The sequence below is a fragment of the Oncorhynchus gorbuscha genome, linkage group LG24, assembly GCF_021184085.1.
Source record: "Oncorhynchus gorbuscha isolate QuinsamMale2020 ecotype Even-year linkage group LG24, OgorEven_v1.0, whole genome shotgun sequence".
Classification (NCBI taxonomy): domain Eukaryota; kingdom Metazoa; phylum Chordata; class Actinopteri; order Salmoniformes; family Salmonidae; genus Oncorhynchus; species Oncorhynchus gorbuscha.
Window position 1 is genome coordinate 44,772,535 of NC_060196.1, and position 15,981 is coordinate 44,788,515.

A 15,981-nucleotide genomic window follows, 5' to 3' on the forward strand; every position below is an offset into this window, starting at 1 on the left:
ACCTCGTGAGGATGTCCTTTCTCCTGGCCTATATCACCTCGTGAGGATGTCCTTTCTCCTGGCCTATATCACCTCGTGAGGATGTCCTTTCTCCTGGCCTATATCACCTCGTGAGGATGTCCTTTCTCCTGTCCTATATCACCTCGTGAGGATGTCCTTTCTCCTGTCCTATATCACCTCGTGAGGATGTCCTTACTCCTGTCCTATATCACCTCGTGAAGATGTCCTTTCTCCTGGCCTATATCACCCCGTGAGGATGTCCATTTCTCCTGTCCTATATCACCTCGTGAGGATGTCCTTTCTCCTGTCCTATATCACCTCGTGGGGATGTCCTTTCTCCTGGCCTATATCACCTCGTGGGGATGTCCTTTCTCCTGTCCTATATCACCTCGTGAGGATGTCCTTTCTCCTGTCCTATATCACCTCGTGGGGATGTCCTTACTCCTGTCCTATATCACCTCGTGAGGATGTCCTTTCTCCTGTCCTATATCACCTCGTGAGGATGTCCTTTCTCCTGTCCTATATCACCTCATGAGGATGTCCTTTCTCCTGTCCTATATCACCTCGTGAGGATGTCCTTTCTCCTGTCCATGGTCATGTTCATCTTTGCTACTGTTGTACATTCAGATTTACTGTACAGCATATCTGTATAATATATATGCTGTTTATAGGTCAATGTAGTGAAGGGGTTAACAATTTCTTGTTTGATCTGTAGGGTATGACCGAGCTGAACATGCATAGTCTGAAGCTTACGTAACCATGTTAATAGATTGTGTGACTTTCAGAAGGATGCATGTATTTTTCTCCAAGCACTGTTTTATGAGGTGTTTTTCTTTCATAGCTCTCCCAGGAGAGAACTTTTCTCACAGGAAGAACTCAGGCAAATCTATTTTCCTGGAGGTGTGTGTGTCTGTGTGTGTTTGTATGTGTGTGTGTCTGGAGTTGTGCTGCTTCACTAGGGAGAGCCCCCGTGTTGTTTACTAAACAATGTACAACAGCTCTGTTGTTAGGCAGATTCCCTGTTCCCTTTCCTCCAATCCGAGACTAGGAAACACAGGGGAAAGAGAGGGAGCCACTCCAGTGAGCCGAGCATACAGTAGCTGTAGCTAGCAGACAGACACACATACATACACTTACACACATGCACACACACGCACACACTCACACACACAGAAACAAACACACTGTACGAAATCAGCCCACAGTACCGGATGTCCACTGAGTGACTCCTCTCCCACTTCACTCATATTAAAATCAAATACACATCCATTTACAAGGAGATTCTAGCAGAGTGAAGCTGCCTGGTCTGGTCTAGTCTGGTCTGGTCTGGTCTAGTGTGGTCTGGTCTAGTGTGGTCTAGTGTGGTCTGGTCTGGTCTAATGTGGTCTAGTCTGGTCTGGTCTAGTGTGGTCTAGTCTGGTCTGGTCTGGTCTGGTCTGGTCTAGTGTGGTCTAGTCTGGTCTAGTCTGGTCTGGTCTGGTCTAGTGTGGTCTGGTCTAGTTTGATCTGGTCTGGTCTGGTCTGGTCTGGTCTAGTGTGGTCTGGTCTAGTCTGGTCTGGTCTAGTGTGGTCTGGTCTAGTGTGGTCTGGTCTGGTCTGGTCTGGTCTAGTGTGGTCTAGTCTGGTCTGGTCTGGTCTAGTGTGGTCTAGTGTGGTCTGGTATGGTCTAGTCTGGTCTGGTCTAGTCTGGTCTGGTCTAGTGTGGTCTGGTCTGGTATGGTCTAGTCTGGTCTGGTCTAGTGTGGTCTAGTGTGATCTGGTCTAGTCTGGTCTGGTCTGGTCTAGTTTGATCTGGTCTGGTCTGGTCTAGTGTGGTCTAGTGTGGTCTGGTCTGGTCTAGTGTGGTCTGGTCTGGTCTAGTCTGGTCTGGTCTAGTTTGATCTGGTCTGGTCTAGTGTGGTCTGGTCTGGTCTAGTCTGGTCTGGTCTGGTCTGGTCTAGTGTGGTCTAGTGTGGTCTGGTATGGTCTAGTCTGGTCTGGTCTAGTTTGATCCGGTCTGGTCTTGTCTAGTGTGGTCTGGTCTAGTCTGGTCTGGTCTGGTCTAGTGTGGTCTGGTCTGGTCTGGTCTAGTGTGGTCTAGTCTGGTCTGGTCTAGTGTGGTCTGGTCTGGTCTGGTCTAGTTTGATCTGGTCTGGTCTGGTCTAGTGTGGTCTAGTCTGGTCTGGTCTAGTGTGGTCTGGTCTGGTCTGGTCTAGTTTGATCTGGTCTGGTCTGGTCTAGTGTGGTCTAGTCTGGTCTGGTCTGGTCTAGTGTGGTCTGGTCTGGTCAAGTCTGGTCTGGTCTGGTCTAGTGTGGTCTGGTCTGGTCTAGTCTAGTCTGGTCTAGTCTAGTCTAGTCTGGTCTGGTCTGGTCTGGTCTGGTCTGGTCTGGTCTGGTCTAGTGTGGTCTAGTCTGGTCTAGTCTAGTCTAGTCTGGTCTGGTCTAGTCTAGTCTAGTCTGGTCTGGTCTGTTCTAGTCTGGTCTGGTCTGGTCTAGTCTAGTCTAGTCTAGTCTAGTCTAGTCTGGTCTGGTCTGGTCTGGTCTGGTCTGGTCTAGTGTGGTCTGGTCTAGTGTGGTCTGGTCTGGTCAAGTCTGGTCTGGTCTGGTCTAGTGTGGTCTAGTGTGGTCTGGTCTGGTCTAGTCTAGTCTAGTCTGGTCTGGTCTAGTCTAGTCTAGTCTAGTCTAGTCTAGTCCAGTCCAGTCTAGTCTGGTCTGGTCTGGTCTGGTCTGGTCTAGTCTGGTCTAGTGTGGTCTAGTCTGGTCTGGTCTGGTCTAGTCTGGTCTAGTCTAGTCTAGTCTGGTCTAGTCTGGTCTAGTCTAGTCTGGTCTGGTCTAGTCTGGTCTGGTCTGGTCTGGTCTAGTCTGGTCTAGTGTGGTCTGGTCTGGTCAAGTCTGGTCTGGTCTGGTCTAGTGTGGTCTAGTGTGGTCTGGTCTGGTCTAGTCTAGTCTAGTCTGGTCTGGTCTAGTCTAGTCTAGTCCAGTCTAGTCTGGTCTGGTCTGGTCTAGTCTGGTCTAGTGTGGTCTAGTCTGGTCTGGTCTGGTCTAGTCTGGTCTAGCCTAGTCTGGTCTGGTCTAGTCTGGTCTGGTCTGGTCTGGTATGCGGTGAGACAGGTTTATTTGAACTGTTAATAAAGCTACTCCAGGTTAAATGAATCAACAGACACATTGACTCTATGACTGTATGACAACCTGACTGTGTCAAAACACACACACTCACACACACGCACGCACGCACACTCACTCACGCACGCACACACACTCACGCACGCACGTACGCACACACACACACTCACGCACGCACACACGCACGCACACACACACACACACTCACACACTCACGCATGCACGCACACACACACACACACACACAAACACACACACACACACACTCACACACACACACTCACACAAACACACAGTAAAAGCGCACTGTGTCAAATTAAACCGTAAACAGGAAGTAGAGAAGAGGAAAAAGCCTCCCCTTGAGACCCCATCCTGATGCTTGTTGTCTACTACAGAGGATGCTACATCTCTCTCCGCTTGAGTGACAAAAAGAACTGCTAGAATAGAAACAATGTTTGCCGACATTCACTCTGACCCAAAACGTGACGTAACCAGCCCAGTCCCCAAACTGATTTCGTCTCTTGACTGTGGATATCACAGCATTGATGGAGGTATACTAAAGACACATAGCAACAACGGTCCCACGACTCAGATGCCATTTTCACGACACATACGCAGGCAGAAACGGATGTGTTCATTCAATGATAGGGGAGGGGGTGAGGAGGGTTTTAGGGTGCTTCTACCTCATTCAGTGGAGCTCCTCTGATCCCTCCTGTGTGTCAACGGGTGGTACAGCCCATGGAGGGATCCTCCAGTCAGAACGAAGCACTACTTCCTCCTCAGCACCAACTGAGGAGAGAGAGACAGGTAAAGACACTAGCTGAGGAGAGAGAGACAGGTAAAGACACTAGCTGAGGAGAGAGAGACATGTATAGACATCATCTGAGGAGAGAGAGACAGGTAGACATTAGCTGAGGACAGAGAGACAGGTAGACACTAGCTGAGGACAGAGAGACAGGTATACACTAGCTGAGGAGAGAGAGAGAGAGAGAGGTAGACACTAGCTGAGGAGAGAGAGACAGGTAGACACTAGCTGAGGAGAGAGAGACAGGTAGACACTAGCTGAGGAGAGAGAGACAGGTAGACACTAGCTGAGGAGAGAGAGACAGGTAGACAATAGTTGATGAGAGAGAGACATGTAGACACTAGCTGAGGAGAGAGAGACAGGTAGACACTAGCTGAGGAGAGAGAGACAGGTAGACAATAGTTGAGGAGAGAGAGAGATGTAGACACTAGCTGAGGAGAGGGAGACAGGTAGACACTAGCTGAGGAGAGAGAGACATGTAGACACAGGTCAGAAGCTGTGAAAAGAGGCAGCCATTGACATGGTTTCATCAATTTCAGTGCAAATGAAAACTGTACAATTTCACATGATAATCTCACTGTATTTCCATGAACAGAAACGCAGAAGTACTACAAAATGTGCACATACCCACAAACATCCCCCCCTCCAACACACACATCAGATTCAATTTAGAGACTCAGGGCTGTGATGTAGAGTACAGAACACACAGACAGACTAACTGACACACAGATAGAAATACAGACTAACTGACAGACAGACAGAGAGACAGACCAACTGACAGGCGGATAGAAATACAAACGAACTGATAGACAGACAGACAGACAGACAGACAGACAGACAGACAGACAGACAGACAGACAGACAGACAGACAGACAGACAGACAGACAGACAGACAGACAGACAGACAGACAGACAGACAGAAATACAGACTAACTGACAGACAGGTTAACTAACTGACAGACAGACAGACAGACAGACAGACAGACAGACAGACAGACAGACAGACAGACAGACAGACAGACAGACAGACAGACAGACAGACAGACAGACAGATCAACTGACAGACAGGCTAACTAACTGACAGACAGACAGACAGCTAATCTTCAGCCTACTCTCATACTTCTGTTGTGTATCTGAGCTGCAGTATTATAGTACATCCTCCCTAGACACCCTATTGGCCTCACAATCAGAGAGAGGGAGACAGGGAGAGAGAGAGACATACAGTCAGTCAGTCAGTTAGCCAGTGAGTCAGTTAGCCAGTCAGTCAGTTAGCTAGCCAGTCAGTCAATCAGTCAGTTATTCAGTCACTCACTCAGACAGTTAGCCAGACAGTCAGTCAGTTAGTTAGTCAGTCAGTCAGTCAGTTAGCCAGTTGGTCAGTCAGCCAATCATACAATCAGTTAACCAAACAGTTAGCCAGTCAGTAAGTTAGCAAGCCAGTCAATTATCCAGTCAGCCAATTAGTCAGTCAGTCAGTTAGCCAGTCAGTCAGTCAGTTAGCCAGTCAGTCCAGTCACTCAGTCAGTTAGCCAGCCAGTCAGTTAGCCAGTCAGTCAGTCAGTTAGCCAAACAGTCAGTCAGTCTATTAGTCAGTCAGTTAGCCAGTCAGTCAATTAGCCAGTTAGTCAGTCAGCCAATTATACAGTCATTTAGCCAATCAGTCAAATAGTTAGCCAGTCAGTTAGTTAGTCAGTCAGTTATCCAGCCAGTCAGTCAGTCAGTTAGCCAGTCAGTCGGTCAGACAATCAGTCAGTCAGTCAGCCAGGCAGTCAGTTAGCCGGTCAGTTAGCCAGTAAATTAGCCAGTCAGTCAGTTAGCTAGTCTGTCAGTTAGCCAGTCAGTCAGTCAGGGTTATGGTACCCTGAAAGGCAGGTAGATCAATAATACCCACAATATGTCTGTTTGTTTGTAAATGATGAATTCCCAGTATCTCAGATAATTTAGCTGCAGGAACTTGAGAGCAGAGATTGTTTCTGAAGATGTCTATGTGTGAATGAAGCCTCAGCATCTGCACTGTGAATAAACCAGACCTTGGGCTGAATAGTAATCATGTTTTGAATGATTACGCTGACTGAGTGATTGAATGAAGTCCAGATTTGGGGCCAAATTGAGTGTCTTGTTGACTGATGTCTAGCCAGCTCTACTCAGCACCACTTGTCACTACTCTCCCTTAACTCTGTCCCTTTCTGCTGACATTTACAGATCACAGATCCCCCTTCTGTTTCTGGCATGAACAAACCACAAAGTTGTCTTCACAGCGAGCTTGGTGTGCTGCCTCCTGTGCCCATCTGCCTCTCATTTTCTCTCGCCTCCTTTCACTCTCTCTCTGTCTCCCTCCCTCTCTGTCTCTCTCTCGCCCATCTCTATCCTCTCTCACACACTCTTTTAATACCCGTGAATGATTCCTTTGCCAGTTGGTGTCTGGTAATCCTCGGCCACTGTGTGAGATCTCTCTCTCGCTCTTTCTCTTTCTCTCTCTCTCTCTCTCTCTCTCTCTCTCTCTCTCTCTCTCTCTCTCTCTCTCTCTCTCTCCCTCTCTCTCTCTTTCTCTCTCTCTCTCTCTCTCTCTCTCTCTCTCTCTCTCTCTCTCTCTCTCTCTCTCTCTCTCTCTCTCTCTCTCTCTCTCTCTCTCCCCACAAATCCCTCAAGCCCACGTCCTCTCTCTCGCCATCAATTTCTGTGGGCAGTGTGGAGGAGAAGCACAGTGTGTGTCCTGGACTCTCTCCTTGGTGTAACATAAGCCCAGTGCTTTGCACTCTCATAGAAACATATTGATTCTTTCTCCCTGTCTTTGCTGCCAGACAGACATTCTCTCTCTATTATCATAGTTGGAAGTTCATAACCTGTGAGAGGGAGGGAGGGTTGACACAGTATGGAATGCAGTGTGTCATTCAGATACAGTACAGTGCCCTCTGTTGGTTAGTGCCTGGATCATCAGGAACTGCAGGCTTCTCCCTCCTAATAAACTTATGCTCTGTGAATACTGGTCTGGAAACAGGGTTATTGTCAACTGACTGACATACTTACTGACTGACTGACTGGCTTAGTGACTGACTGGCTGACTGCCGAGCGGGCGGGCTGACTGAATGACAGTCTGGCTTATTGACTGACTGACTGGCTAACTGACTGACTGGCCTCTTGACTGACTGACAGACTGACTGGCCGGCTGACTGAATAACTGACTGATTGGCTGACTGACTGGCTAGCTAACTGAGTGACTGACTAAATAACTGACTGATTGACTGACTGACTGGCTAGCTAACTGAGTGACTGACTAAATAACTGACTGATTGACTGACTGACTGGCTAGCTAACTGAGTGACTGACTGAATAACTGACTGATTGACTGACTGGCTGGCTAGCTAACTGAGTGACTGACTGAATAACTGACTGATTGACTGACTGACTGGATAGCTAACTGAGTGACTGAATAAATAACTGACTAATTGACTGACTGGCTGGCTAGCTAACTGAGTGACTGATAGAATAACTGACTGATTGACTGACTGACTGGCTAGCTAACTGAGTGACTGACTAAATAACTGACTAATTGACTGACTGGCTGGCTAGCTAACTGAGTGACTGACTAAATAACTGACTGATTGACTGGCTAGCTAACTGAGTGACTGACTAAATAACTGACTAATTGACTGACTGGCTGGCTAGCTAACTGAGTGACTGACTAAATAACTGACTGATTGACTGGCTAGCTAACTGATTGACTGACTGAATAACTGACTGATTGACTGACTGACTGGCTAGCTAACTGAGTGACTGACTAAATAACTGACTAATTGACTGACTGGCTGGCTAGCTAACTGAGTGACTGACTAAATGTTCCATCTGTTATCTGAACAGGCTTCTTACCTGTCAATCAAACTCCAGACTTGAAGATCTATAGTCTAGAAACTAGAACACACAGGCTCTGTATGCCATGCAGTGGGAAACAAGGGGAGTTGTTCTATGCCCCTACACCTCTAGAACTTACACAAGTGTTGTCTGTCAGTTAGTCATTCCTTGTGAGAGCTGTGTTTGAGAGGCTTCAGCTACTTCGTGATGTTTGGCAGACACACACACACACACACACACACACACACACACACACACACACACACACACACACACACACACACACACACACACACACACACACACACACACACACACACACACACACACACACACACACACACACACACACACACACACACACACAAATACACCTCCGCTTCACCTTCTATTCAGTGCTGCAGGCTGTCTGATCCACTCTGCTTTGCAATTCAATCAGCCACTCAGCCTCTCCACCGCAGGACTATTACACTATAACACATCAGTTAATTGGCCTGCTCTGATTAGAATATTGTAGACGAGACGTGTGTGTGTGTGTGTGTGTGTGTGTGTGTGTGTGTGTGTGTGTGTGTGTGTGTGTGTGTGTGTGTGTGTGTGTGTGTGTGTGTGTGTGTGTGTGTGTGTGTGTGTGTGTGTGTGTGTGTGTGTGTGTGTGTGTGTGTGTGTGTGTGTGTGTGTGCGTGCGTGCGTGCGTGCATGTGTGTGTGTAGACGAGATGTAGAGAGGGAAGATGTTTTTTCTCCCCCATAGAGATGGAGCTCTTTACTTGTTATCCACCCACATACATTAAGACAGTTGCCAAGCATCCCTTCCTCCATATGAAACCAATACACAACGTGATACTGAGGAAATAAAGTGTCTTATAATAGACGGTGGTAATGGACTGTGTAACCGCAAGCAGTCGGTTCAAAGGGGCACTCTCAGCACAAATTACCTTCCCAATTTTGTGAAAAGTAGCATTTTTCAGCCAATCGCTCCCACAAGGAGTGCTTGTCGTAACCGTAAGTCATAAACAAGAATAGACACATACTTGAATATTTTTCTTTTTTTAGAGAGAGAGAGAGAGAGAGAGAGAGAGAGAGAGAGAGAGAGAGAGAGAGAGAGAGAGAGAGAGAGAGGGACAGAGAGAGAGAGAGAGAGAGAGAGAGAGAGAGAGAGAGAGAGAGAGAGAGAGAGAGAGAGAGAGAGAGAGAGAGAAAGAGAGAGAGAGAGAGAGAGAGAGAGAGAGAGAGAGAGAGAGAGAGAGAGAGAGAGAGAGTGTGTTTTAACGGGATGGTATCGTGGTAAACAACATTTCTCTGTCGTCAGGGACCGGAGGTACATGGCTCACATCCACCTTGATTAGGATTTCCTAAGACCCAGCAAGGGTTAAAATAAGAGGGAAACCACTTGGGGTTCCATTACACAGTCTGAACCATGTCCTCACTTCATCTCTGAAAGTACCACATATTTGTCCCAGAATTCTTTGGGGCTGACATAATGTCTGACAGCTGGTTCAATCAGAAAAATGCAGAGCTCTCCACCACTTCAGACCAACAGGGAGAGAGGGAGGAACGGCTGGATGTGGGTTGTGGGGGTTTCTGAATACCTCCAGAAAGTCTAACATCATCCCTCAACCTCAATCTCAGGGGCCAACTGTAACTAACTCTCATTCCTTTCAGGTGGAATTGTATCTATAATGTGCATGAGTGGAGTCCCGATTCTCTAGCTGCGTTCTCATTCCTGTCCGTTCTCTCACAGACAAGCACATATTGTACCACGCATTAATGGAGAAGAGGAATCTTTCATCGCAGCTCTACTACATCTGAACAAAAATATAAAGCAGCATGTCCCATGTTTCATGAGCTGAAATAAAAGATCCCAGACATTTTCCATATGCAGAAAAACCTTATTTCTCTCAAATCCTTAGTGAGCATTTCTCCTTTTCCAAGATAATCCATCCACCTGACAGGTGTGACATATAAAGAAGCTGATGAAACAGCATGATCATTACACAGGTGCACCTTGTGCTGGGGACAATAAAAGTCCTCTATAACATGTACAGTTTTGTCAAACAACACAATGCTACAGATGTCTCTAGTTTTGAAGGAGCGTGTGATTGGCATGCTGACTGCAGGAATGTCCACCAGAGCTGTTGCCAGAGAATGTGATGTTAATTTCTCTACCATAAGCCACCTCGAACATTGTTTTAGAGAATTTGGCAGTGCCTCAAAACCGGCCTCACTGTCCCATACCACATGTATGGCATCAAGTGGGTGACTATTATTCATAGATTAGGGCCTAATTCATTTATTTCAATTGACTGATTTCCTGATATGAACTGTAACTCAGTAAAATCGTAAAATTGTTGAATGTTGCGTTTATATTTTTGTTCAGTATAAGATGAAAACATACTTTGCTGGCCTTGATGTAAAGTATTTGACATACAGTTATACAGTTACTTCCCACTATTGTTTGAATGGGAACAGTGTTATTTTCAACATCCTTTCTACTCTCATTGAATGACTGAAACAAACTAAAGTGAACAAAAACAAGCCGAAAAGAATGAACAAAAAAAAGCCAAAATGGAATCCTAGATAGAATCCTCTCCCCAGCTCCCATCCTTGACTGCTACCACAGCACTGTCTGATTCATATCTACCTGTCTGATTCATATCTACCTGTCTGATTCATATCTACCTGTCTGATTCATATCTACCTGTCCTCTAACCCAGTTGTCTCCACACAGACTGGTAGTATAGTCCCTGAACACAGTGTATTCTGTCCTGTCCTCTATGCCAGCACAGCAGCCTTATACAACCCTTCCTCTGTCTGCATAATGTGTACACACACACACACACACACACACACACACACACACACACACACACACACACACACACACACACACACACACACACACACACACACACACACACACACACACACACACACACACACACACACACACACACACACACACACACACACACACACACACACACACATTTAATCTCTGCCTAACGTTCCGAGGCACTTATATGGGACAAAGAGGAGTAAAAGACGACACCAGTGCCAGCCAGGGCTTGTGCAAGACAAGACAAGGCATTGTTCTGAAAGGGGCAGGCAGTGTTAGGCAAGCATTGGGCGTTTCTTCACCGAGCCAGCCGTTTAGTCAGTCAGAGAACCAGCCAGCCATCCAATAGGTCAGCCAGTCAGCCATCCAGCCAGTCAGAGACCCAGCCAGCCAGCTAACCAGCCAGCCAGCCAGAGAGCCAGCCAGCCAGTCAAAGACCCAGCTAATCAGACAGCCAACCAGAGAACCAGCTAACCATCCAGTCAGTCAATCAGCCATCCAGTCAGTCAACCAGCCATCCAGTCATCAAGCCAGCCAGTCAGAGACCCAGCGAGCCAGCGAGCGTTCTCTTCTCTGTAGCTTGGCAGCGAGGCAGTGGGAAGCAGCTCCTCACTGCTGAGTGTTTTTAATTGCCCAATGATTTGCCTGTTAGCATTCTTCAGACTCTCTTAACCTGTATGTCTTGGCCCTGCCCCCTCCCTCCCTCCTGCCCTCCCTCCCTCCCTCCCTTCCTTCCTTCCTTCCTTCCTTCCTTCCTTCCTTCCTTCCTTCCTTCCTTCCTTCCTTCCTTCCTTCCTTCCTTCCTTCCTCCCTCCCTCCCTCCCTCACTCACTCTCTCCAGCCCTCCCTCCAGCCATCCCACCCTCCCTCCCTCCCTCCCTCCATCACTCACTTTCTCCAGCCCTCCCTACTTCCCTCCAGCCCTCCCTCATCCCTCACTCGCTCAATCCCTCACTCTCTCCGTTCAGTCCTCCCTCCCTCCAGTCCTCCCTCCCTCCAGCCTGGCAGAGAGAGAAACACAGCTGCACACAGGGAATGTAGTGAGGCAGGAGGGGTGGAGGTTGAGGAGGGGTGAAGAGAGGGGAGACGGAGGTGAGTGGGGTGAGTAGCGTGGGTGTTCCAGGAAACCCTATTTCACAGTCGAACACACACAAAAGCACACACACACACAACAGCACACACATGATTAGGTGTTATGGAAAGGCAGAGTTCCCTCCCTGGCCAACTACAGAGAGGAGGTAACCTACCCTCCCTCCCTCCCTTCCTCCCTCCATCCATCCATCCCTGGCCAACTACAGAGAGGAGGTAACCTACCCTCCCTCCCTCCCTCCCTCCATCCATCCATCCCTGGCCAACTACAGAGAGGAGGTAACCTACCCTCCCTCCCTCCATCCATCCATCCATCCATCCATCCATCCATCCATCCATCCATCCATCCATCCCTGGCCAACTACAGAGAGGAGGTAACCTACCCTCCCTCCATCCATCCATCCATCCCTGGCCAACTACAGAGAGGAGGTAACCTACCCTCCCTCCCTCCCTCCATCCATCCATCCATCCCTGGCCAACTACAGAGAGGAGGTAACCTACCCTCCCCCCCTCCCTCCCTCCATCCATCCATCCATCCATCCATCCATCCATCCATCCATCCATCCATCCATCCATCCATCCATCCATCCATCCATCCATCCATCCCTGGCCAACTACAGAGAGGAGGTAACCTACCCTCCCTCCCTCCATCCATCCATCCCTCCCAGACTCTCTCCATCCCTCACACACACCCTCCCTCCATCCATTCCAGACTCTGTCCCTCCCTTGCACCCAACCACCCACACACCCTCCCTCCCCCTCCCTTCGCAGTTCTTTCTGCATATATGTTGTGCTCATAAATAGATTGAATAAGTGTCTCATTGTTTCCTTTCAGCAAGGCTGTCTAACCACATGGAGTCGTTCTGAATGTTTGTATAGCAACATAATGCACAGTGGTGAGATCTACTGTCCTGCTCTCTCTTCTGTGGTCTGACAGCAGTGGATATCACTCACTCTGCTGCTTTGCCTAAGTGCACACACGCACGCACGCACGCACGCACGCACGCACGCACGCACGCACGCACGCACGCACACACACACACACACACACACACACACACACACACACACACACACACACACACACACACACACACATCCTACTTAGTATGCATGGCCGGCACCTCAGTCAATCCAAGGTCAAAGCTAAGCGTGAGAGAGAACAAGAGCAAGAGAGAGAGCTTGAGAGAAAGAGAGAGAGAGAGAGCGAGAGAGAGAGACAGGGTTGTTATGGTCTAAAGAGATGAGCTCATCCTCCCAGGCAAGGGTCAGACAACTGGAGCCTCCCGCTGTGTGTGATCTCAGCCCGCGGACACCTATTTCACACACAGGGAGGCTCACGGACATAGACACAGATGAACATGATCACAAACATACAGTACCACGTAGGCACACACACAGGCATAAACACACAAACAGACACAGGCACGCTTATACATGTTACTAAAAGGCATTTCCTCACACTATCCCTGGCAGCCTCATGCTCTCCTCTCCTCTCCTCCTTCATACCTCCATTCACCCTCTCCTCTCCTCCTTCATATCTCCATTCACCCTCTCCTCTCCTCCTTCATACCTCCATTCACCCTCTCCTCTCCTCCTTCATACCTCCATTTACCCTCTCCTCTCCTCCTTCATACCTCCATTTACCCTCTCCTCTCCTCCTTCATACCTCCATTCACCCTCTCCTCTCCTCCTTCATATCTCCATTTACCCTCTCCTCTCCTTCATACCTCCATTCACCCTCTCCTCTCCTCCTTCATACCTCAAATGACCCTCTCCTCTCCTCCTTCATATCTCCATTTACCCTCTCCTCTCCTCCTTCATACCTCCATTCACCCTCTCCTCTCCTCCTTCATACCTCCATTCATCCTCTCCTCTCCTCTCCTCCTTCATACCTCCATTTACCCTCTCCTCTCCTCCTTCATACCTCCATTCATCCTCTCCTCTCCTCCTTCATACCTCCACTCACCCTATCCTCTCCTCCTTCATATCTACATTCATCCTCTCCTCTCCTCCTTCATACCTCCACTCACCCTCTCCTCTCCTCCGTCATATCTCCATTCACCCTCTCCTCTCCTCCTTCATACCTCCACTCACCCTCTCCTCTCCTCCTTCATACCTCCATTCACCCTCTCCTCTCCTCCTTCATACCTCCATTCACCCTCTCCTCTCCTCCTTCATACCTCCATTCACCCTCTCCTCTCCTCCTTCATACCTCCATTCACCCTCTCCTCCTTCATATCTCCATTCACCCTCTCCTCTCCTCCTTCATACCTCCATTCACCCTCTCCTCTCCTCCTTCATATCTCTATTTACCCTCTCCTCTCCTCCTTCATACCTCCATTCACCCTCTCCTCTCCTCCTTCATACCTCAAATGACCCTCTCCTCTCCTCCTTCATATCTCCATTTACCCTCTCCTCTCCTCCTTCATACCTCCATTCACCCTCTCCTCTCCTCCTTCATACCTCCACTCACCCTATCCTTTCCTCCTTCATACCTCCATTCATCCTCTCCTCTCCTCCTTCATACCTCCACTCACCCTATCCTTTCCTCCTTCATACCTCCATTCATCCTCTCCTCTCCTCCTTCATACCTCCATTCATCCTCTCCTCTCCTCCTTCATACCTCCATTCACCCTCTCCTCTCCTCCTTCATACCTCAAATGACCCTCTCCTCTCCTCCTTCATACCTCCATTCACCCTCTCCTCTCCTCCTTCATACCTCCATTCATCCTCTCCTCTCCTCCTTCATACCTCCACTCACCCTCTCCTCTCCTCCTTCATATCTCCATTCACCCTCTCCTCTCCTCCTTCATACCTCCACTCACCCTCTCCTCTCCTCTCCTCCTTCATACCTCCATTCACCCTCTCCTCTCCTCCTTCATACCTCCATTCACCCTCTCCTCCTTCATATCCCCATTCACCCTCTCCTCTCCTCCTTCATACCTCCATTCACCCTCTCCTCTCCTCCTTCATACCTCCATTCACCCTCTCCTCCTTCATATCCCCATTCACCCTCTCCTCTCCTCCTTCATACCTCCATTCACCCTCTCCTCTCCTCCTTCATACCTCCATTCACCCTCTCCTCCTTCATATCCCCATTCACCCTCTCCTCTCCTCCTTCATACCTCCATTCACCCTCTTCTCTCCTCCTTCATACCTCCATTCACCCTCTCCTCCTTCATATCCCCATTCACCCTCTCCTCTCCTCCTTCATACCTCCATTCACCCTCTCCTCTCCTCCTTCATACCTCCATTCACCCTCTCCTCCTTCATATCTCCATTCACCCTCTCCTCTCCTCCTTCATACCTCCATTCACCCTCTCCTCTCCTCCTTCATATCTCTATTTACCCTCTCCTCTCCTCCTTCATACCTCCATTCACCCTCTCCTCTCCTCCTTCATACCTCAAATGACCCTCTCCTCTCCTCCTTCATATCTCCATTTACCCTCTCCTCTCCTCCTTCATACCTCCATTCACCCTCTCCTCTCCTCCTTCATACCTCCACTCACCCTATCCTTTCCTCCTTCATACCTCCATTCATCCTCTCCTCTCCTCCTTCATACCTCCACTCACCCTATCCTTTCCTCCTTCATACCTCCATTCATCCTCTCCTCTCCTCCTTCATACCTCCATTCATCCTCTCCTCTCCTCCTTCATACCTCCATTCACCCTCTCCTCTCCTCCTTCATACCTCAAATGACCCTCTCCTCTCCTCCTTCATACCTCCATTCACCCTCTCCTCTCCTCCTTCATACCTCCATTCATCCTCTCCTCTCCTCCTTCATACCTCCACTCACCCTCTCCTCTCCTCCTTCATATCTCCATTCACCCTCTCCTCTCCTCCTTCATACCTCCACTCACCCTCTCCTCTCCTCTCCTCCTTCATACCTCCATTCACCCTCTCCTCTCCTCCTTCATACCTCCATTCACCCTCTCCTCCTTCATATCCCCATTCACCCTCTCCTCTCCTCCTTCATACCTCCATTCACCCTCTCCTCTCCTCCTTCATACCTCCATTCACCCTCTCCTCCTTCATATCCCCATTCACCCTCTCCTCTCCTCCTTCATACCTCCATTCACCCTCTCCTCTCCTCCTTCATACCTCCATTCACCCTCTCCTCCTTCATATCCCCATTCACCCTCTCCTCTCCTCCTTCATACCTCCATTCACCCTCTTCTCTCCTCCTTCATACCTCCATTCACCCTCTCCTCCTTCATATCCCCATTCACCCTCTCCTCTCCTCCTTCATACCTCCATTCACCCTCTCCTCTCCTCCTTCATACCTCCATTCACCCT

The 15,981-nt window shown here is 48.8% G+C and overlaps 1 protein-coding gene across 5 annotated transcripts in view; it reads right to left on the reverse strand.

Annotated features, from left to right (window-relative positions):
• The window catches only part of atxn1a (ataxin 1a), a 108,802-nt gene that overhangs the window by 56,069 nt on the left and 36,752 nt on the right, over positions 1 to 15,981 (reverse strand). For all 5 annotated transcript variants that reach the window (XM_046326236.1, XM_046326235.1, XM_046326234.1 and 2 more), the window contains exon 2: positions 3,786 to 3,891. The gene's annotated coding sequence lies outside the window, so the exon portion shown is untranslated. The remainder of the gene's footprint in view (positions 1 to 3,785; positions 3,892 to 15,981) is intronic.